Source organism: Manihot esculenta, chromosome 16 (assembly GCF_001659605.2).
Source record: "Manihot esculenta cultivar AM560-2 chromosome 16, M.esculenta_v8, whole genome shotgun sequence".
Lineage (NCBI taxonomy): Eukaryota > Viridiplantae > Streptophyta > Magnoliopsida > Malpighiales > Euphorbiaceae > Manihot > Manihot esculenta.
Window position 1 is genome coordinate 9,329,589 of NC_035176.2, and position 21,805 is coordinate 9,351,393.

Genomic DNA, 21,805 nt, shown 5'->3' on the forward strand with positions numbered 1-21,805 from the left:
CTCCATGTGTAGCTGCAAATTGGTACTAAGATCTGGCAAAACAAACTCTACCTTATCCGGAGGTTTGGGAAGACATTGATCTACATGGTCCTTTGGTTTAGGTGCTTGGAACACCATTTGTTCCTTGTGAGCATGGGCTGTTTGTGTTAGAAGGCTGAAAGGAGTTTCAGATTGCTCCTTCTGTGCAAGATCTGACTGAAAGGGGAGCTGAAGAGCAGTCGGATTCGGCAGCTGAAAGATGGTTTCAGTTTGCGATGGGAGCTGAGGTGCAGGGTCCGGCGGCCAAAAGATAGTGGTGTTCGGTGGCCGATAAGTCATGGCTTCAGTTTGCGCAAGTCCTTCCTGAAGTGGTGCGATAGAGCTCTTTTCAGTTTGTGCTTGGCTGCAGTTCACCTGTTGGATGCAACAGTCAGTTTCTTTCAATTCTGGCTCTTTCTGAGTCTCTTCCCTACAAAGATCATCATTTAGTATATCATCTTGATAAAAAACATTTTCACTCAAACAATCAATGATATCTAAATTATCAACAGGTTCTGTTTGATCAGTTTGTTTGGACAAACAGTTTTCTGGTTGTGTCTCTTCAGCAGGTTGTTCTTGTACTTGCCAACTTTCCTCATCATCCTCCATATCTTGAAGCTCTTGCTCTCTTCTTAACATGTTTGCATTCATTGACGCAGTCAGCTATCTTATGTCCTGCCGCATGCTTTGCATGGAACTTACCATTGTTTCTATCATCTTTTCAAGGTGTTGGTAAGGATTTGGAGGTTCTGGTTGGGCTTGATATCCTTGATAATTTTGCTAGTTGTTATCCTCTGCATAACTGAAGTCTGGATGGTCTCCCCAATTTGAATTGTATGTGTTATGGTAGGGATCATGTCTTGGCGGTTCATAGAATCTTTCAAATGCATGTACTTGTTGGTCCCTTGCATAGCCATAATTCAGATGGTCTCCCCAATATGGATTGTATGTATCATGGTAGGGATCATGTCTTGGTTGTTCATAGAATCCTCCATATGCATGAACTGGTTGGTCATCCTCATAAAGTGTAGGACATTGGAAAGTTAGGTGTCCCACATATCCACAGATCTTACATGGTTGAGATTGCTGGAGTCGTCGAGCCTGTAGAGCTGTGACATATCTTTCCACAATAGAGGTTAGGTCAGGAATTTGAGAAGTGAGATTATATGTACTTACCTCATCCATGATTAAGAGATGTTCGGCCATTGGTGCAAGATTCAGTTGTTGGAGTAAAGCAAGTTCGGCGGCCGAAGGTGGATGGGTTTCGGCTGCCGAAGGTTGAGCAGAATGCTCGGCAGCTTGCTTTCCTAATCTTCTGAGGGTGCGTTCAATTTCTGGATCAAAAGGGCAGAGTGTCCCTGTGTTCAGATCTGGTCATGAAAAAAAAAATAAACAAACAGGTAAAATCAATTCCCCGGCAACGGCGCCAATTTTTGACAGTGCGGTTGTCGAAGCCGGTAAAAAATAACCTTCTTAGTTATCAACAATTTAGAACTGCAGATAGTGGTGAAGGATCAAATCCACAGAGAATTGATTACCTATTTATTTTTCGCAATCAAGACCAAGAGAACTAATAGAAAACACAAGAGAAAGCAAGTAAATCAAAGGTTGAATGAAAGTAAAGTGCAATAAAAGTAAAAAGGGGGGTTTTGAGATTGATTTGTCTAACAACTATTGAAAGCAATTAAAACAGCAAGTAATCAAAATAAAAGAGGAAATCAATATGAGAAAAGTCTAGTTGAAGATATGGATCCACTTTGGTTGTTTGGGTTGATCATTAAAACTTAAGTTATCTTGATTGATTCAATAGATTAGTTATGGGGATGGAAGACGCTTCTCACCACCATGTCTCTCCTTATGATTAAATTAATTAGGGAACGTCCTCTAATCAATTACTAATTAACAAATTGCCAAGGAACGTCCTTGGGCCTTAGGCATCAAAACAATTGTCAATTGCATAAAGAATGAGAGGGATCTAACCCTAGCTACTCAAACGCATGAGATGTTGCTAGATCATGCAATTCCCAAGTTTTTACACCAAGTGTTCTTAGATCAGAATATTTCCAGCAATTACGGACTAACAAATATCCTAACCAACAATCAATTAACTTTGCAATCAAGAATCAAGTGGCCAATTTGATCAAAACAACAAAGCAATCTTAGAATTAAGCACAATTGCATGAATATTGAATAAACCAAAAGCAAACACTTTATGTTCAGATCTCACAACCTTTTAAACAACCTTAGTTTCAACCAAACTTCAACTAGAATAAGGGTTTCAGCCACTCATGGCTGAAGCAAAACAGAAAAATAGAAGAAGAAAGAAGGTGGAAGAACCGGTGGTGGCACAAGGTGGAGGAGGAGTGGCGGCCGAACCTTGGAGAGGTTGGGAGATTCAAAATCTGCCTTTCCTGTCTTCTTGAAGCCTTTAAATAGATATTGAGAGGCTCCTTAGGGTTTGGTGACTGTACATGCATCTTTTAGAGGCTGTCCAAAGTGCCCTTGGTCCCATATGTGCCTTTTTTTGTGCATGTGTGAAGGCAAAAACGTGGAGCATGCATTGGATTGCAAGTGGGGGCTCTTTGGTCCTTTAATTACTGCCCAAGATCATCAAGTTGCTGCCCAAGAAGTCCAAGAGCTTGCCCATGCACTAATAAGGAAGGTGGAGCCTCCTTTTGAAATTTGAATGTGCATGCCATGAAGTGGGAAACATGTGATCTTTGAATTTGGCTTCCTTAATAAGCTGGATCTTGAAATCCAATATTTGAATGTGAATCTTGAAGATTTGGATTTCAAAATACTTCCCTTTTTTGGCTCCTCAAATATGGCAACTTGGAATATGGCTTCTTGAATGAGGAAAGAGAGTGTTGAGAGGGATTTTCGCCTGCCTAAAGTTGCTTCCGGAAGTGGACTTTCGGCTCTGGAGTGAAGGTTCGGCGGCCGAAGGTGCCCCCGAAGGTGGGTGACTTTCGTCTATGGAGCCAACTTTCGGCTTTCGAAGGTGCCCTCGAAAGTGGGTGACTTTCGGCTTCCGAAAGTGCTTCCGAAAGTGGGTGACTTTCGGCTTCCGAAAGTGCTTCCGAAGGTGCTTCCGAAGGTGGTTGAGTTTTTGGCACTTTTTGGCATTTTTAAGAGCATTTTCTCCAAATTGTTCCTTTACACCTAATATCTGTAAAACATGATTAAAACCACAAAATTAGGTAGAATAGGTGCAAATAAACATCAATAAGATCATGATAATATGGGCTAAAATATGCTCTATCAGTTACCCCATTGGAGCATTTAATGAGGGCTCCAGTGTGGGGTTTAACGTTTATGTTTATGAGTTTGTGCATGCACAGGTTAAGCTTGGTGAATGAAAGGAAAAAGTTTAAATTTTTATGTATATGTTTGATCATGTATGGGATTTATCAGGTATACAGGATGTATGTTAGGCTTGCTACGGGTCCCGGCGGCCTTAAGCCGATCTGGATCCTAGCGCCGGTAGCGGTCCGGTTTTTGGGTCGTTACAGATTGGTATCAGAGCCCTAGGTTCATATGGTCGGACCTAGAGTGTGTCGGACTCATAAATATCATAGAAGGGCAAGCACAATAGGTAAAATCATGTCCACTAGAATAGGATGTCGAGTCCTGTCTTGATTAATGATGTGAAATGCCATGATCTTATGCATGTGCATTAATGAGATGCTATGTATGTGATGCAGGTTCATGTGTTTCCACATGAACCGTATGATGCTAATGTTTGTATGATTGTGTAACAGCCCGGACGTGATCCCCGGCACTGTTACCGTTCACGGCCCAGGGCTATCCCTCGCCTGGCCTCTTGCCACCTCGGGCTTTCCACTGGCGTCGTGAGCAGCTCTTAACATCCCTTCACCCTCACGGGTTCCAGGCAGGATTTGTCCCCTTGGATTCACGCTACGCGTCCTTCCCCAAGTGGATTTGGCCCAAATTTCCCTTTGGAAATTAGGTCGCCTCCCCCACTACTCGAACCCTTGACCTCCCACTTTAAGGGAATAGTCTGGTGAGAGTGAGTACCAATTGTTTCAAACTTTTTATGTAACAGCCCGGACGTGATCCCCGGCACTGTTACCGCTCACGGCCCAGGGCTATCCCTCGCCTGGCCTGTGCCACCTCGGGCTTTCCGCTGGCGTCATGAACAGCTCTTAACATCCATTCACCCTCACGGGTTCCTGGCAGGATTTGTCCCCTTGGGTTCTCGCATCGAATGCATCCTTCCCCAAGTGGATTTGGCCCAAATTTCCCTTTGGAAATTAGGTCGCCTCCCCCAAAAGTGGGAGGTCAAGGGTTCGAGTAGTGGGGGAGGCGACCTAATTTCCAAAGGGAAATTTGGGCCAAATCCACTTGGGGAAGGATGCATTCGATGCGAGAACCCAAGGGGACAAATTCTGCCAGGAACCCGTGAGGGTGAATGGATGTTAAGAGCTGTTCATGACGCCAGCGGAAAGCCCGAGGTGGCACAGGCCAGGCGAGGGATAGCCCTGGGCCGTGAGCGGTAACAGTGCCGGGGATCACGTCCGGGCTGCTACAGATTGTGTGCTGTTCTTCAGAGGAGATAGGATGCGAGGCACTCGTCGATCTGTGGAATCGACTGGAGTTCCGTTAGAGAGGGAAGGTATGGACACCTTTCCCCCTGCTCAGCCAAGAGCGCACTCGTGTAGAGTCGGCAGATGGGGAACATCAAGGGACCCTGGAAGGTCTTTTGATGTAACCAGAGAAGGAATGGATCTAAGGAGAATGTCAGCTGATGCAAGAGAAGTAGAGATGAATGTTCAGAGAAGAGATGTCAGTCTGGAGGTTAACCGGTTTGAGGAAGGCATAGGAGAGTCTCCAGAAGATGCTCAGACCCAGGATTCCAGAATCTCGGGTTCAGGAGGGATTGATCCCTCCACTCCGAGTACAGCCGCCTCAAGAGGAGTAAAGTGGGGGAAAACCCCTAAGAAGTGGGACAGAGGTCTCAGAAGGTCGAAGAAGAGTAAGTTCTGGAAGAGGTTGAAGGCTAGTCTGGGTTTTGGTGGTGGCTCAAGCTCTAGCTCAGGCAGTTCAAGATGTATGAGGTGTGGAAGGCCGCACAAGGGAGTCTGTCTGATTGGGACTAATCTATGTTTTAGATGCGGTCAGGCAGGGCACATGGTACGTGAGTGTCCCACTGCACCCTGGTTGGCACAGTCCCAGCGAGCAACTTCAGGTAGAGTGGCTCAGCCAGTAGCTCCAGCCATAACTCAGGGCAGTGGTCGAGGCGGAGGGAGAGGGTCAACCCCTTAATCCTCCGGTTCCCGTGGAGAAGGTCCGTCAGCTCCAGCTCGGATTGACAGAGCGGTTGTCGAAGCCGGTCAAAATAAATAACCTGTTTAACTACCAACAATATTAAAATTGCAGACAGTGGTAAGAGGATCGTATCCACAGGGAATTGATACTCGTTTACCTTCCTTGAATAGACCAAATTAAAGAGAGCAGAAAAGAAAAGAAAGTGCAAGTGCATGTAAAGTAAAAAATGGGGGTTTCAAGATTGATTTGATTAAGCTAAAGAAAAGAGCAATTAAAAGTAAGCAGAAAGTAAATTGAGGGTAAAACAATGATGGTAAAAGCTCTAGTTGAAGATTTAGATTCACTTTAGTTGAAGGGATTGATCATTGACTCAAATGTTCCTTTGTTGATTCAATAAATTGGCTATGGAGATTGAAGAAGCTTCTCACATCCATAGTCTCTCTTTTAGATTAAATTAATTAGGGAAAGTCCACCAATCAATTACTAATTAACAATTGCCAAAGAACGTCTTTGAGCCTTAGGCCTTTTGCAAAAGTCAATCGCATAAAGTAATGGAGAGAACCAATTCTAGTCACCCACATGCATGGAGACAACACTAGATCATGCAATTTCCTTGGTTGTGCACCAAGTGTTCTTATGTTCAAACGATTCAAGCAAATACGGACTTAAAATCATTCAAAACAACAATATATCACTTTGCAACAAAAATCAATGGAGATCTTAAATAACAAAGCAATAATATTCTTAAGCATGAAATCACAAGAATATTGAATAACAAAAGGTAAAACAATGAATGTCCAAGTCTCTCAATCCACAATACAACTAAAGCTTCACTTGATCTTCAACTAGAATAAAGGTTTCAGCCACTCATGGCTGAAACAAAAACTAAAAATAAAGAAAGGAAGAAAAAGAGAAGATGTCACTTGCAATCCCGTAGGTGTCTCCCAAGGGGAGTGTAAAGACCATGTAGAGGCTTCTTATGTGGCTTTTTATAGTTGAAAAGTGTTGCCCTAGGTCATACTTACTGCCCAAGAGGTATTTTCTGCCCAAGATGTGTCTGAAAAGGAAAGAATCGCGCTTTTCGGCTTCAGAAGGAAGGCTGCGCGAAAATGCACTGCGAAAGGAAGTTGATGCGCGCGGTTTGGTCTCAGAAAGGGAAGGAGGCGCAGATTGTGCTTCCTAAATAAGTTTAGATGCTGACCTTGCTTCCTAATTAGTGTAGAGGCTGCCCAAGGTGCTGCCCATGTGCAACTTACTGCCCAAGTTGTTGCAAAAGAGGAAAGAATCGGACTGCAAGGCTTCAGAAGGAAGTTGGCACGCAGATTGCCTTCAGAATAGGAAAGGAGCGTACCTTGTGCTTGAAAAGGAAGGAAGAGCGATCCAAGGCTGCCAATAGAGGAAGAAAAGTCGTGGCTTGATCTTCATAAGGAAATATGCACGTACCAAGGCTTTCAGAAGAGAAAGGACGCGCGGATAATGCTTCCAGAAGAGGTGGCGCTTGCATGGATTGCAAAAGAGGCAGGAGAATGCAGTCATTAATGTGCAGAAGTGGAAAGATATCTGTCCAGTCTTTCCTTTTTAGGTGGAGCCTTCGTTTGAATTTTGAATGCTGAACGCAGAGGAGGCAAGTGTGCCTTCATGAGATCTTGCTGCCTAAATTGGAAGATATGACTGCTGCAGTATGTGCACATCTTTGAATAAGGAAAGAAATATCTGCGATTTGAATTTTAAATAATCCTCTGACTGAGCTTTCCTTATTTGCTTTTGCCTCTGCACTTTCCTCATTTGAAGACTTTCCTTTTCTGAAAACTTGCCTTATTTGAAGACTTTCCTTTCTTGGCACACGTTCTAAACAAGGCAGGAAGGATTCTGCAGTTCGAATTTCGGACAGTTTGCTGGCTGCGCTCTTTGACTCTTTCCTTGTTTGGCACTTTCCATATATGAAACTTTCCTTTTCTGGAACTTTCCATATTTGGCACTTTTTGGCAGTTTTAACCACATTTTCTCCAGAATGTCTTTTCACACCTAGTTTCTGCAAAACATGAACAAAACAACCAAATTAGGCAGAAAATGTGCAAATAATTATCATTAAGATCATGATAATATGGCCCAAAATACGCTCTGTCAAATACCCCCACACCTAACCTTTTGCTTGTCCTCAAGCAAACAAACACAATTGAACAAACTCTCTTCACTTAGATCCTTTATGTCCACTTAAGCTCTTACTCTAGACCCCTATTTTGAATCATTGCAATAAAGAATGTATGCATCAAGGTTACTTACCTCTTTCCTTGTTTCCCTTTACTTACCATGGCTAGGATTGGTTTTCCTCAAGAGAGAGATCATACATGCATTAGTTCTTGTTCATTCAAAGACTTAATCTAGCTTTCAGAGTGGCTTGCCCTTACCTTGAAGTACTTAATTCAGCCTTTTTGCACTTTAAACTTGCTTGGAAAAGTCACCAACCTTTTGACGTGAAGGTACATATTGGTGATACCCACCCCCAGTTACTCAGTTGGTCACCTGTCCAAGTGGCTACTAGCTCTGTTCATAGTCTGTTGACCATTGGAACAGTTTTCACATTGTGCTTATGAAGTCTAGGCCTTTTCTGAATTTCTTTTCTCAATGATTTGGGCAAATCAACACCAATTGCTAACAAGTCACATTAAGTACATTCACACAATTTCAATTTATTCTCATCAGTTGAGGGTCATCAGTATGTTTTTCACCATGGCAAGCTCAAGGATTCAATTCAAAAAGCAATTCCCAAACATGAATACATCTTATTGCAATTGATTCAACCTAGGTTTAAAGAGTCATCACATTAATGGGGCCATGGAGAGAAAGTTCATTCAACATAGTTTGTTCAGTTTGAGTAAAGCAAATCAAGAAGAAGATTGTGGATGAGTGTGTTATTGAAAGCAAGAAAAAACGAAAAATTTAAAAAAAAAAAACTGAAAGCAAAACGCAAAGCATGAAAGGAAAAACTGAAAGCAAAGACGCAATCTGAAAGGGAAAAATGTGTCTAAAGCAAAAAATTAAAAATTTCAGAGATCCGCACCCCCACACCTAAATCATGCATTGTCCTCAATGTATAGAAAACATAAAAGAACAAAGGAAACTGAGTACTCCCCTGGTGTGGTGTTGTATGGTGCGATCCACTTGGCAAGTTGCCTCAAGTAATTGGGGGAGGAAAAAGGGTCCCAACAGAATTAAGTGAATAGTGTAGCACGCCTTTTGATTTAGTCATAACCCATCTTATTTCTTTCATGTACTCGTGAAGTAACATGATCAGTTTCTCCTCTTTCAGATGAGGTGTGCCTCTAGCCCTTATGTTTGCATTTTTTAGCACTTCGAGCTTCAATTGATATTTCTCCATATGTAGCTGCAGTTTAGCATTGAGTTCGGGCAAAACAAATTCTACCTTATCTGGAGGCTTGGGCAAGCATAGATCTGCATGCTCCTTTGGTTTGGGTGCTTGGAATACCATTTGTTCCTTGTGAGCCTGGGCTGTTTGCATTGGAAGGCTGAAAGGAGTTTCAGATTCTTCTTTCTGCGCAGAACTTACCTGAAAGGGAGGCAGAAGACCACTGATCTGCGATTGAAGCTGAAAGGACACAACTGAAAGGCTTTCAGGTACTCCTTCTTGCGCAAGGTTGGTCTGCAATGGGAGGCTGGAAGGAGTTTCATGCGATGGAAGCTGAAGAAGTGTGACTGGAAGTGTTGCAGGACTGTCCTGCGCAAGGTTGATCTGCGCACCAAGCTGAAGTGGTGCGATCTGCTTCTGTTCATTATGCGCATGGCTGCAGTCCACCTGTTGGATGCAACAGTCAGTTTCTTTCAGTTCTGGCTCTTTCTGGCTCTCTTTCCTGCAAGGATCATCATTTAGCATATCATTTTGATTTACATAAAAAACATCTTGGCTCATAAAATCAATGATATCTAAAGCAACAAGTTCTGTTTGATCAGTTGGATTGGACAAACTATCTTCTGGTTGGGTTTCTTCAGCAACTTGTTCTTGTACTTGCCATCTTTCATCATCAGCTTGACGCTCTTCCTCTTTTCTCACCATGTCTTCTCTCCATTTGGCGGCTACTCGATCCACTTCCTGTTGGAAATTGTGCAAAGTCTCCAACATCTTATAAAGATTAGTTCTGGTATCTTCAGGTATTGCATATCTCGGCTATCCATAGAATCTTTCACATGCATGTACTTGTTGGAGTTGTTGTTCTTCAAAAGCTTGTTCAGCTTGGTCTATAACAAAACTTCTCATAGCAGCGATTTGTTCATAAAGTTCCACAAGGCGGAAAGGTGTACTTACCGCGTCTTGTTCTATGGTTAAATCTTTCAATAAAGATGTTAGAAAAGAAAGATCAGATCTACTTACCTCATTCATGATTCAGATGTGCAATTGAGATGTTTCAGAAGGTGGTTCTGCGCAGAGTGCTCTTTTTTTTTTTTTTTTTTTTTTTGTTCAGATCTGGTCCTGAAAGAAAAACAAATGAGTTAAATCAATTCCCCGGCAACGGCGCCAATTTTGACAGAGCGGTTGTCGAAGCCGGTCAAAATAAATAACCTGTTTAACTACCAACAATATTAAAATTGCAGACAGTGGTAAGAGGATCGTATCCACAGGGAATTGATACTCGTTTACCTTCCTTAATTAAAGAGAGCAGAAAAGAAAAGAAAGTGCAAGTGCATGTAAAGTAAAAAATGGGGGTTTCAAGATTGATTTGATTAAGCTAAAGAAAAGAGCAATTAAAAGTAAGCAGAAAGTAAATTGAGGGTAAAACAATGATGGTAAAAGCTCTAGTTGAAGATTTAGATTCACTTTAGTTGAAGGGATTGATCATTGACTCAAATGTTCCTTTGTTGATTCAATAAATTGGCTATGGAGATTGAAGAAGCTTCTCACATCCATAGTCTCTCTTTTAGATTAAATTAATTAGGGAAAGTCCACCAATCAATTACTAATTAACAATTGCCAAAGAACGTCTTTGAGCCTTAGGCCTTTTGCAAAAGTCAATCGCATAAAGTAATGGAGAGAACCAATTCTAGTCACCCACATGCATGGAGACAACACTAGATCATGCAATTTCCTTGGTTGTGCACCAAGTGTTCTTATGTTCAAACGATTCAAGCAAATACGGACTTAAAATCATTCAAAACAACAATATATCACTTTGCAACAAAAATCAATGGAGATCTTAAATAACAAGGCAATAATATCCTTAAGCATGAAATCACAAGAATATTGAATAACAAAAGGTAAAACAATGAATGTCCAAGTCTCTCAATCCACAATACAACTAAAGCTTCACTTGATCTTCAACTAGAATAAAGGTTTCAGCCACTCATGGCTGAAACAAAAACTAAAAATAAAGAAAGGAAGAAAAAGAGAAGATGTCACTTGCAATCCCGTAGGTGTCTCCCAAGGGGAGTGTAAAGACCATGTAGAGGCTTCTTATGTGGCTTTTTATAGTTGAAAAGTGTTGCCCTAGGTCATACTTACTGCCCAAGAGGTATTTTCTGCCCAAGATGTGTCTGAAAAGGAAAGAATCGCGCTTTTCGGCTTCAGAAGGAAGGCTGCGCGAAAATGCACTGCGAAAGGAAGTTGATGCGCGCGGTTTGGTCTCAGAAAGGGAAGGAGGCGCAGATTGTGCTTCCTAAATAAGTTTAGATGCTGACCTTGCTTCCTAATTAGTGTAGAGGCTGCCCAAGGTGCTGCCCATGTGCAACTTGCTGCCCAAGTTGTTGCAAAAGAGGAAAGAATCGGACTGCAAGGCTTCAGAAGGAAGTTGGCACGCAGATTGCCTTCAGAATAGGAAAGGAGCGTACCTTGTGCTTGAAAAGGAAGGAAGAGCGATCCAAGGCTGCCAATAGAGGAAGAAAAGTCGTGGCTTGATGTTCATAAGGAAATATGCACGTACCAAGGCTTTCAGAAGAGAAAGGACGCGTGGATAATGCTTCCAGAAGAGGTGGCGCGCGCATGGATTGCAAAAGAGGCAGGAGAATGCAGTCATTAATGTGCAGAAGTGGAAAGATATCTGTCCAGTCTTTCCTTTTTAGGTGGAGCCTTCGTTTGAATTTTGAATGCTGAACGCAGAGGAGGCAAGTGTGCCTTCATGAGATCTTGCTGCCTAAATTGGAAGATATGACTGCTGCAGTATGTGCACATCTTTGAATAAGGAAAGAAATATCTGCGATTTGAATTTTAAATAATCCTCTGACTGAGCTTTCCTTATTTGCTTTTGCCTCTGCACTTTCCTCATTTGAAGACTTTCCTTTTCTGAAAACTTGCCTTATTTGAAGACTTTCCTTTCTTGGCACACGTTCTAAACAAGGCAGGAAGGATTCTGCAGTTCGAATTTCGGACAGTTTGCTGGCTGCGCTCTTTGACTCTTTCCTTGTTTGGCACTTTCCATATATGAAACTTTCCTTTTCTGGAACTTTCCATATTTGGCACTTTTTGGCAGTTTTAACCACATTTTCTCCAGAATGTCTTTTCACACCTAGTTTCTGCAAAACATGAACAAAACAACCAAATTAGGCAGAAAACGTGCAAATAATTATCATTAAGATCATGATAATATGGCCCAAAATACGCTCTGTCACGGATCTTCACCCAAGCTCAGTAGGAGGCAAACACATCGAACACAGTGGTGCCAGGTATGCTCACTTTTGTTTGTTCTGATGTGTATGCTTTTGTGAACCCCGGTGTTCCTCTTTCTTTTGTTACTTCATGAGCCGTAGAAGGGTTGGGTTGATAACTTCTAGGCTAGAGTGTCCTCTCGGGGTCAGTGGACCCGAGTGTGATCCATCTGTGGTAGAGTTAGTCTGCCGGTTCAGTTCAGTATCAGTTGATGGTAGATACCTTCCACCCGACCTTGAGGTCCTAGACTTGACTGTCTGGACGTCATTCTAGAGATGGATGGTTTTTTTCTACTCGTGGTGCTAACTTGGGCTGTAGAGACAAGATAGTCAGGTTCAGAGGACAGGATGGGTCAGAGGTAGTCTGCAGAGGGGACAGGGTAAGTATGCCTAGAGGTTTGATGTCAGCCTGTCAGGCTCGTAGGGTGCGTAGGAGGGGTGTCAAAGGGTTCGAGCTCTTGTTGAGAGTTTAGCAGTCAGGTCGGGGAACTAGCCTCAGTGTCAGTTGTTAGAGAGGTTCTCAGAGGTCTTCCCAGATGAGCTGTCAAGTTTACCACCTGCTAGAGAGATAGGGTTTGGCAATAGAAGTGATGCCAAGCATCAGGTTCATCTTTATTCTTCTCTATAGGATGGCACATACAGAGTTGTAGTTGAAGGAGCAGTTGCAAGAGCTAGTAGATAAGGGCTTCATCCGACCGAATACCTCACTTTGGGGTGCTCCAGTGCTATTTGTGAAAAAGAAGGATGGATCCCTTAGACTTTGTATCACCTTCAGGCAGTTGAACAAAGTCACTACCAAGAGTAAGTACCCGTTACCTAGGATCGACGATCTATTCGACCAGCTAGCAGGAGCGGGTTGTTTCTCCAAGATAGATCTGAGATCCGGGTACCATTAGCTGAGAATAAGAGAAGAGGATGTGCCGAAGACGGCGTTCAGAACCAGATATGGGCACTATGAGTTCCTTGTAATGCCGTTTGGGTTAACCAATACCTTTGCAGCATTCATGGACCTAATGAACAAAGTTTTTAGTCAGTATCTGGATCACTTTGTTATTGTCTTCATAGATGATATCTTAGTGTATTCCAGGAATGCAGAGGAGTATGCCCATCATCTGAGGGTAGTTCTACAGACCTTGAGGGAACACGGCTTGTATGCCAAGTTCTCCAAGTGTAAGTTCTGGTTGAGGAGCATTTCATTCTTGGGGCATGTTGTGTCAGAAAAAGGAATTGAAGTGGACCCCAAGAAGGTAGAAGCTGTGGTTAACTGGCCTAGACCCACTACAGTGACAGAGATCAAGAGCTTTTTGGGTTTGGCAGGTTACTACAGGAGGTTCATTCAGGACTTCTTCAAGATTGCAGCTCCTATGACCAAACTGACTAAGAAGAACCAGAGCTTTGTGTGGACTGACCAGTGTGAAGAGAGCTTCGAAGAGCTGAAGAAAAGGTTGGCGTCGGCACCGGTATTAACTCTGCCTACCGGTAGTGAAGACTTCACAGGGTATTGTGATGCGTCCCGTGTGGGACTGGGTTGTATGTTGATGCAGAATAAAAGGGTAATTGCTTATGCTTCTAAACAGCTGAAGAAGCATGAGTTGAATTATCCTACACATGACCTAAAGAAGGCAGCAATGATCTTTGCACTCAAGATGGGGAGGCATTACCTCTATGGGGTAAAATGTGAGATCTTTAATGATCATAAAAGTTTGCAACACATCCTGAGTCAGAGAGAGTTGAATTGGAGGCAGAGGAGATGGGTAAAAACTGCTTAGTGACTATGATTGCAAGATTCAGTACCATTCAGATAAGACGGATGTTGTGGCAGACGCCTTAAGCCGGAAATCACTTGGCAGTCTATCCCATTTCACAGCAGAAAGGAGACCGGTAGTGAAGGAGTTTCACAAGCTCATTAATGAAGGTTTACAGTTGGAGTTGTCTGGTATAGGTGCTTTGATAGCCCAGATGAGAGTGACACCTGTGTTTCTAGAGCAGGTGGCTCAGAAGTAGCATGAGGACCCAGAGTTAGAAAAAAATTGCCAAGACTGTTCAGTCAAGCAAGAATGAAGAGTTTAGATTTGACAGCAAGGGGATCCTCCGCTATGGGAATAGATTATGTGTACCAGATGACGTAGGTCTGAAGGGAGACATTATGAGGGAAGCTCATAATGCCAGATACAGTGTTCACCCTAGAGCCACTAAGATGTATCCAGATCTGAAGAGAGTTTATTGGTGGCCAGCTATGAAGAGAGATGTGGCACAGTTCATGTCCGTCTGTGAATTATGTCAGAGGGTGAAGCTGGAACACCAGAAGCCGGTTGGAATGCTTAACCCACTACCGCTTCCAGAGTGGAAATGGGAGAATATGGCTATGGATTTCGTGATGGGGTTATCGGCGGTATCCAACAGATTAGACTCCATATGGGGGATTGTGGACAGACTGACCAAATCTGCTCACTTTATCCCTGTGAGGAGTGGTTATTCTGTGGACAAATAGGCATAGGTGTTTGTTGATGAAGTAGTCAGGTTGCATGGGGCTCCTATTTCAATGGTGTCTGATAGAGGACCCCAGTTCACCTCCAGGTTTTGGCGGAGTCTGCAGAATGCTATGGGTATCAGATTAGACTTCAGCACTACTTTCCATCCTCAGACAGACGGACAATCAGAAAGGACCATCCGGACGATAGAAGATATGCTCCAAATGTGTGTGCTAGATTTTGGCGGTTCTCGGAGGCAGCATCTACCTTTGGTGGAGTTTGCCTACGATAACAGCTATCATGCTAGCATAGGGATGGCTCCATATGAAGCTTTATATGGAAGAAAGTGCAGATCGCCTGTTTGCTGGGAAGAAGTTGGAGAAAAGGCCTTGGTAGGCCCAGAGTTAGTAGAGATCACCAGCAGGGTGGTGCCCATTATCAAAGAAAGGATCAAGACTGTTGTGAGCAGGTAGAAGAGTTATGCAGATATCCGCAGAAGGCAAGTAGAGTTTCAGGAGGGGGTTTTGGTATTGCTCACGTTGTCTCCTACGAGAGGGGTAATTTCGGTTCGGGAAGAAAGGTAAGCTAGCTCCACGGTACATCGGACCCTTTGAAGTCCTGCAAAGGATTAAGGATGTATCTGCTAGGCTAGATTTACCTGCTTCGATGGAGAAAATCCATTCGGATTTCCATGTTTCTGTCTTATGGAAGTTCGTGTCAGATCCAAGTAGGGTTCTTAAAGAACCGGAGGTGGAGATCTCTAGGGGTCTCACCTATATTGTGTAGCCAGCGCGGATCATAGACACACAAGTCAGAAAGCGGAGGAACAAGGAAATCCCAATGGTAAAAGTCCTTTGGGATCGCCAGTATGGAAAAGCGTGCCTAGGAGACCCGGGAGTTTATACTCCAGCAGTACCTATGTCTCTTTTAGGAGAGAGGTTTCTAGGTTTTGCTTGCTTGTTTATGTATGCCTGATGCTATGATTTGTGAATGCCTGTTTGTTTGAACATTCGGGGACGAATGTTCTTAAAGGGGGGAAGAATGTAATACCCGGCTAGATTCTGGCATCGGAATCCCTACCTTCCGACGGAATCTCCGTTGGAATCTGGAATTCTGAAGATGCCAAAGTCTTCTAGAGGGGTAAAGTGTATTTTCTAAAATGTTTTCACTTGATTTTATTGTTTTAAATGGAAAAGAAATGAGTTTTGAAAAGAATAAGGCCAAGGAGGAAGGACCCAGGTTCGGCCGCGGAACCTTAAGTTCGGCAGCCGAACATGGGGCTGCTTCGGGAGTGCTTTAGGCCTCCGAAGGCTTTGAGGGAAGAAACTAGGTTCGGCCACCGAACCTCAAGTTCGGCCGCTGAACATAGGATAGTTTAGGGGGCACGTTAGGCTGCCGAAGGTGGTGAAGTTGTGGAAGCAGCTTAGGCCGCCGAAGGTGGTTGTCCGGCCACCTATAAAAGGCCCTCAAACCTAAAATGGGCGAGTTTTCTCTCCATTCTCGAGCTCAGGTGTGTTCATGTCCTCCTTTGGCTGATTTCATGTTCTTTCTTCAAATCCTTCACGTTTTTATGAGTTTCCTTTTGGGTGTTGAAGTTTTTAAGCTTAGATCGAAGTTTTGGAGCTTGGAAGATCTTTGGAGCTTGGATTCTCCATATCTTCAAGTTAGGATCGTACCAACCCTCGATCTTCAAGAGGTAAGTGTAGATCCTTGCTTTCCTTTGTGTTTCATAAAGTCTTGAGTAAGTTTAAAGAAGTTTTAATGCTTGAGTATGGATAGATATGCATGTTAGGGTTTATGTGGGTTTTATGCCCATTGTATGTTTATGTGATGATTGTGTTGGAGTTTGAGTTAGTTTATGCCCCTTTATGCATGTGGGAGTGTATGCATGTTTAGGAGAGAGCATGTAAGATTTTGGGTTGTTTTGGGTGTTTGGAAGGTTTGGAAGGCTTGGATGCATAAGAGGCTGAGTTCTGGATGAACTCAAGTTCGGCCGCCGAAGGTAGTTTCGGCCACCGAACCTGCCTGTGAATGCATGGTTTGGCCGCCTAACCTTGCCCCCAAAAGTGGAGTTTCAAATCTATAGCAGACTTTCGGCAGCCGAAGGTGCCGTCGAAAGTGCCTGACTTTCGGATCTGGAGAGAGGCTTCGGCAGACGAAAGTGCCCCCGAACCTGTATGGCTTTCGGCTCTGGAAGGGACCTTTGGCCGCCGAAAGTGCCCTGTCCAGCCCTTCCTTGGGTGTTTTCTATGTATGTTTTGAGGATGTTTTAAGCGAGTTTTTGGGGAATTGTTTATGAGTTGTTTTGACACAGACCTTAAGAAGTCTAGGAGATATGTTATGAAGCTTCACTCCAGGTATTCCTCGTTGGTTCAATCAGCAGAAAGGGAGAGCTTCCATGTTATAGTGGATATGGCACGGAGAATGGAGGCTAGTGCCATTGTCCACGGGACAGTTAAACAGTATGTGGCACAGTCTTCGAGACTCCAAATCCCGGGGACAAGTGATGTAAATCTCTCCCCTCTGAGCGAGGCTGTCACAAAAAGTAAGAAGGGACACAGAAGTCTCAGAAGATCAAAGAAGAATAAGTTCTGGAATCGGATAAAGTCTGGTATGGGATTAGGAGGTGGCTCGAGCTCAGGCACAGAGGTTGCAGAGTGTACGAGGTGCGGTAGGCCGCACAAGGGAGTCTGTCGGGTTGGGACTACAGCATGTTACAGATGCGGCCAGGAGGGGCACATAGCTCGAGAGTGCCCTAAGGCAGCTTTTATGACACCGTCCCATCAGACAACTCCAGGCAGTATGGCTCAGCCATCAGCTCCAGTCATGTTTCAGGGCAGTGATAGAGGCAGAGACAGGGGGACAGCCCCTTCTTCAGCAGGTTCCCGTGGGGAAGGTCCATCAGCTCCAGCACGGATCTTCGCCATGACCCAGCAGGAGGCTAACACATCGAACCCGATGGGATCAGGTAATCTCACTCTGGTATGTTCTGATGTGTCTGTTTTATGAACCCTGATGTTTCTCTTTTCTTTGTTTGCTTGTGAGCCCTTGTGAGGTTGGGTTGATAGCTTATGGGTTAAAGCATCCCCTTGGGGTCAGTGCACCCAAGTGTGATCCATCTGTGGCAGAGTCAGTCTGCCGGTATAGTCAGAGATGTGTTGTGAGTAGATGCCTTCCAGCTGACCTAGCGGTTCTAGATTTGACTGTTTGACGTCATTCTAGGGTTGGATTGGTTCTTCTACTAGTGGTACTACCTAGTCTGCAGAGACAAGGTAGTCAGGTTCCGAGGTAAGGATGGATCAGAGGTAGTCCTTAGAGGGGACAGAATGGGGATACCTAGAGGTTCAGTATCAACCCTATAGGCTCGTAGGTTGTTCAGGAAAAGTTGTCAGGGGTTCTAGCTCTTCAGAGAGAGTATAGCAGTCAGGTCAGGGAGCCCGCCTCAGTGTCCGTTGTTAGAAAGTTTTAGATGTTTCCCCAGACGAGTTCCCAGGACTATCACCTGTCAGGGAGATAGAGTTTAAAAATAGAAGTAATGCATGGAATTGGACCAATCTCTATTCCTCCCCACAGGATGGTATCAACAAAGTTTAAAGAGATGTAAGAGCAATGGTATAAGTTGGTAGTTAAGGGTTCCCATCTGACTGAGCACTTCACCTTGGGGTGTTCCAGTGTTGTTATGAGGATGAAGGATGGATCCCTAGGACTTTGTATCGACTACAAGTCGTTGAGCAAGGTCACTACCCAGAATAAGTATTGGTTACCTTGGATCAACGATCTATTTTAAGCCAGCTAGCAGGAGCTAGTCGCCTTTCCAAGATAGATCTGAAGTCTAGGTACCATCAGTTAAGATCAAGGAAGAAGATGTACAGAGAGCAGTGTTTAGAACCAGATATGGGCACTATGAGTTCCTAGGAATGTCGTTCGGGTTAATGAACGCCCCTACATCATTCATGGACCTCATAAGCAGAGTTTTAGTCGGTTTCTAGATCACTCCGTTATTGTCTTCATTGACGATATCTCGGCGAGTTCCAGAAATGCAGAAGAGTATACCCATCATCTGAAATCAGGATTGCAAATCCTGAGAGAACATGGCTTGGATGCCTAGTTCTCCAATGTGAGTTCTGGTCGAGGAGCATATCCTTCTTGGGTCATGTGTGTCGGAGAAAGGAAAGTGAAGTAGACCTGAGAAAGTTGAAGTTGTAGCCGACTAGCCCAGGCCCATGGTAATTAAGAACTTTTGGGTTGGGCAGGTTACCTAATGGAGGTTCATCTAGAACTTCTCTAGAGTTACCGCTCCTATGGCCAGATGGATCAAGAAGAACCAGAGGGTTGTGTGGTCTACTCAGATTGAAGAGGGCTTTGAAAAGCCAAAGAAAATGTTGATGTCAGCACCAGTGGTGGCTCTGTCCGCCAGTGATGGAGATTTCACAGTGTTCTGTGATGCGTCCCGTGTGGGACTAGATTGTGTGTTAATGTAAAGTGGTAGAATGATTGCTTATCCTTCTAGGTAGCTGAAGAAGCATGAGTTGAATCATCTTACACACGATCCAGAGATGGCAATGGTAATACTTGCACTCAAGATGTGGAGGTGATACCTGTATAAGGTATGAGGACAGATCCTTACAGATCGAAAGAGCTTGCAATACATCTTGAGTCAAGAGAGGAGAATCAAAGGCAGAGAAAAGGAGTAAGAGCTGCATGGTCAGAAGATGAGAAGAATCAGAACTGCTGTGAGTCAGCACGAGAGTATGAAGTCGTCCGCAAGAGGCATGTAGAGTTTCAGAAGAGAAGAAGAGTTTTGTCAGAGTGCACGGCGGAAGTGTGTTGAGGTTCTCGAGGAAGTCGAGGTTTGCTGGAGGTGTCTCCTAAAGAGAGGGTGATTCGCTATGGGCAGAAAGGTAAATTAGCTCTCAGATACATTGGACTCTTCGAAATCCTGCAAAGGATTTGGGAATGCATCCCACGAGTTAGGTTTACCCACTTCAAAGGAAGAGCTCCATCCGTTTTTCCATGTTTCCACGGTATATGAGTTCGTGTCGGGTCCGAGTGAGGTTCTTAAAGGAACCAGAGGTGGAGATCATAGAGGATCTCACCTATGTTGAGCAGCTAGTACGGACCGCAGACACACAAGTCACAAAGTGTGGAAACAAGGAAAACCCGATGGTGAAAGCCCCTTAGAATCACCTTAAGATGAAAAGTTCACCGGGGAGACCGAGAGTTCATACTCCAGCAATGACCGTGTCTCTCTTTTAGAAGAGAGGTTTTTAGGTTTTGCTTGCTTGTTGATGTATGTTTGAGTTGCCTGTTTGTTTGTTTGAACATTCGAGGACGAATGTTCTTAAAGGGGGGAAGAATGTAATACCCGGCTAGATTCCGGCATCGGAATCCCTACCTTCCGGCGGAATCTCCGTTGGAATATGGAATTTTGATGATGCCAAAGTCTTCTAGAGGGGTAAAATGTGATTTCTAAAATGATTTTTACTGATTTCATGGTTTTAAATGAAAAAGAAATGAGTTTTGAAAAGAAAAGTCCAAGGAGGTTTTCGCCAGGTTCGGCCGCCGAAAGTGAAGTTCGGCCGCCGAAAGTGAAGTTCGGCCGCCGAAAGTGAAGTTCGGCCGCCGAACATGAGTAGGTTTCGGGAGTGCTTTTGGCCTCCGAAAGCTATGTTTGAACAAACCAGGTTCGGCCGCCGAACCTCAAGTTCGGCCGCCGAACATGGGGGTGTTTCGCATGCACGTTAGGCCGCCGAAGAAGGTTCGGCTGGCCACCTATAAAAGCCCCTCAGACCGAAAATGGGCGAGTTTTCTCCCCATTCTCGAGCTCAGGTGTGTTCATGTCCTCCTCTAGTCGTTTTCTTGCTTTTTCTTCAAATCCTTCACGTTTTATAAGCTATATGGTTGTTTTGAAGAGTTTTAAAGCTTGGATCAAGGTTTGGAGAGCTTGGAGACTTTAAGAGTTTGGGTTCTCCACATCTCAAGCTTTGGGTCGCACCAACCCTCGATCTTCAAGAGGTAAGTGTAGATCTATGCTTTCTTTTACGTTTCATGAGGTTTTAAGTGAGTTTTAAAAGGTTTTGATGGTTGAGTATGGGTAGAAATGCATGTTAGGGTTTATGTGGGTTTTATGCCCAATGTATGATAATGTATGTTCATGTGATGTTTGTGTTGGGGTTTAAGTTAGTTTTAAAGCCCCTTGAGCATATGGGAGAGTGTATGCATGATTGGGAGAGAGTATGTGAGGTTTGGTTCGTTTTGATGGTTTTGGCCTATGTGGGTCATAAACTATCTATGTATGTTGTAGATGTTGTTTTTGGGAGTTTAAGCTTGTTTGAGCTCCTTTGTGCATGGTTAAGGATGTATGCATGTGTTTGAGAAGTTGGATGCTTGTTTTGGGGTGAATGGAAGGTTTGGGAGGCTTGAAATGCACAAAGGCTGAGTTCTAGATGAACTCAGGTTCGGCCGCCGAAGGTGGTTTCGGCCGCCGAACCTGCCTGAGGATGCAGGGATTGGCCGCCTAACCTTGCCCCCGAAAGTTGGGTTTTGGCTTGAAAGCAGACTTTCGGCCACCGAAAGCAATGTTCGGCCGCCGAAAGTGCCTGACTTTCGTCTCTGGAGTGAGGGTTCGGCCGCCGAAGGTGCCGCCGAACTTGCCTGACTTTCGTCTCTGGAAGGGACCTTCGGCCGCCGAAAGTGCCCTGTCCAGCCTTTTCATGAGTGTTTTCTATGCATGTTTCAGTGATGTTTTAGGGGGTTTTTGGGTAGTTGTTTATGAGTTGTTTAGAGTATGTTGGCACCTCACTGGAGTCCACCTGTGTAGGATCAGACCCGAGGAACCGAGGTGTTTAGCAGTGTTAGCTGCTTCAGAGTTAGTCCAGAGCTAGCCAGAGGTGAGTGGAACTAACCCTTATGTTTTAAATCAAATGTTTTCAGCATGTTCAAGCATGTTCATGCATCATGAATACCATGTTATGCAATAGGTTGTTTGCATTAGAATTCACGAATGTGATGCATTGCATAATACGATGATAATGATGTGGATGGATACTGGATGATCCTCTAGCCCTCAGTATGTTATGAAATGATATGATATGGCATGTACGATATGATATGAGATGAGAAGTCCAGGTGTGGCCGTATCGCCCCTGGCATAAAGTATGAGAAGTCCAGGTGTGGCCGTATCGCCCCTGGCATAAAGTATGTGAAGTCCAGGCGTTGCCGTATCGCCCCTGGCATAAAGCATTGTTGACTCGTTGTGGTACTCAGATTGATATGTCGAGGGCTATTGGTGACAGATTCATCCTTGAGGTGATATATTTGTGATGTGACGCATTCCATGATAGCATGTGTTAAAATGAACTGTTTTCTTTTATGGT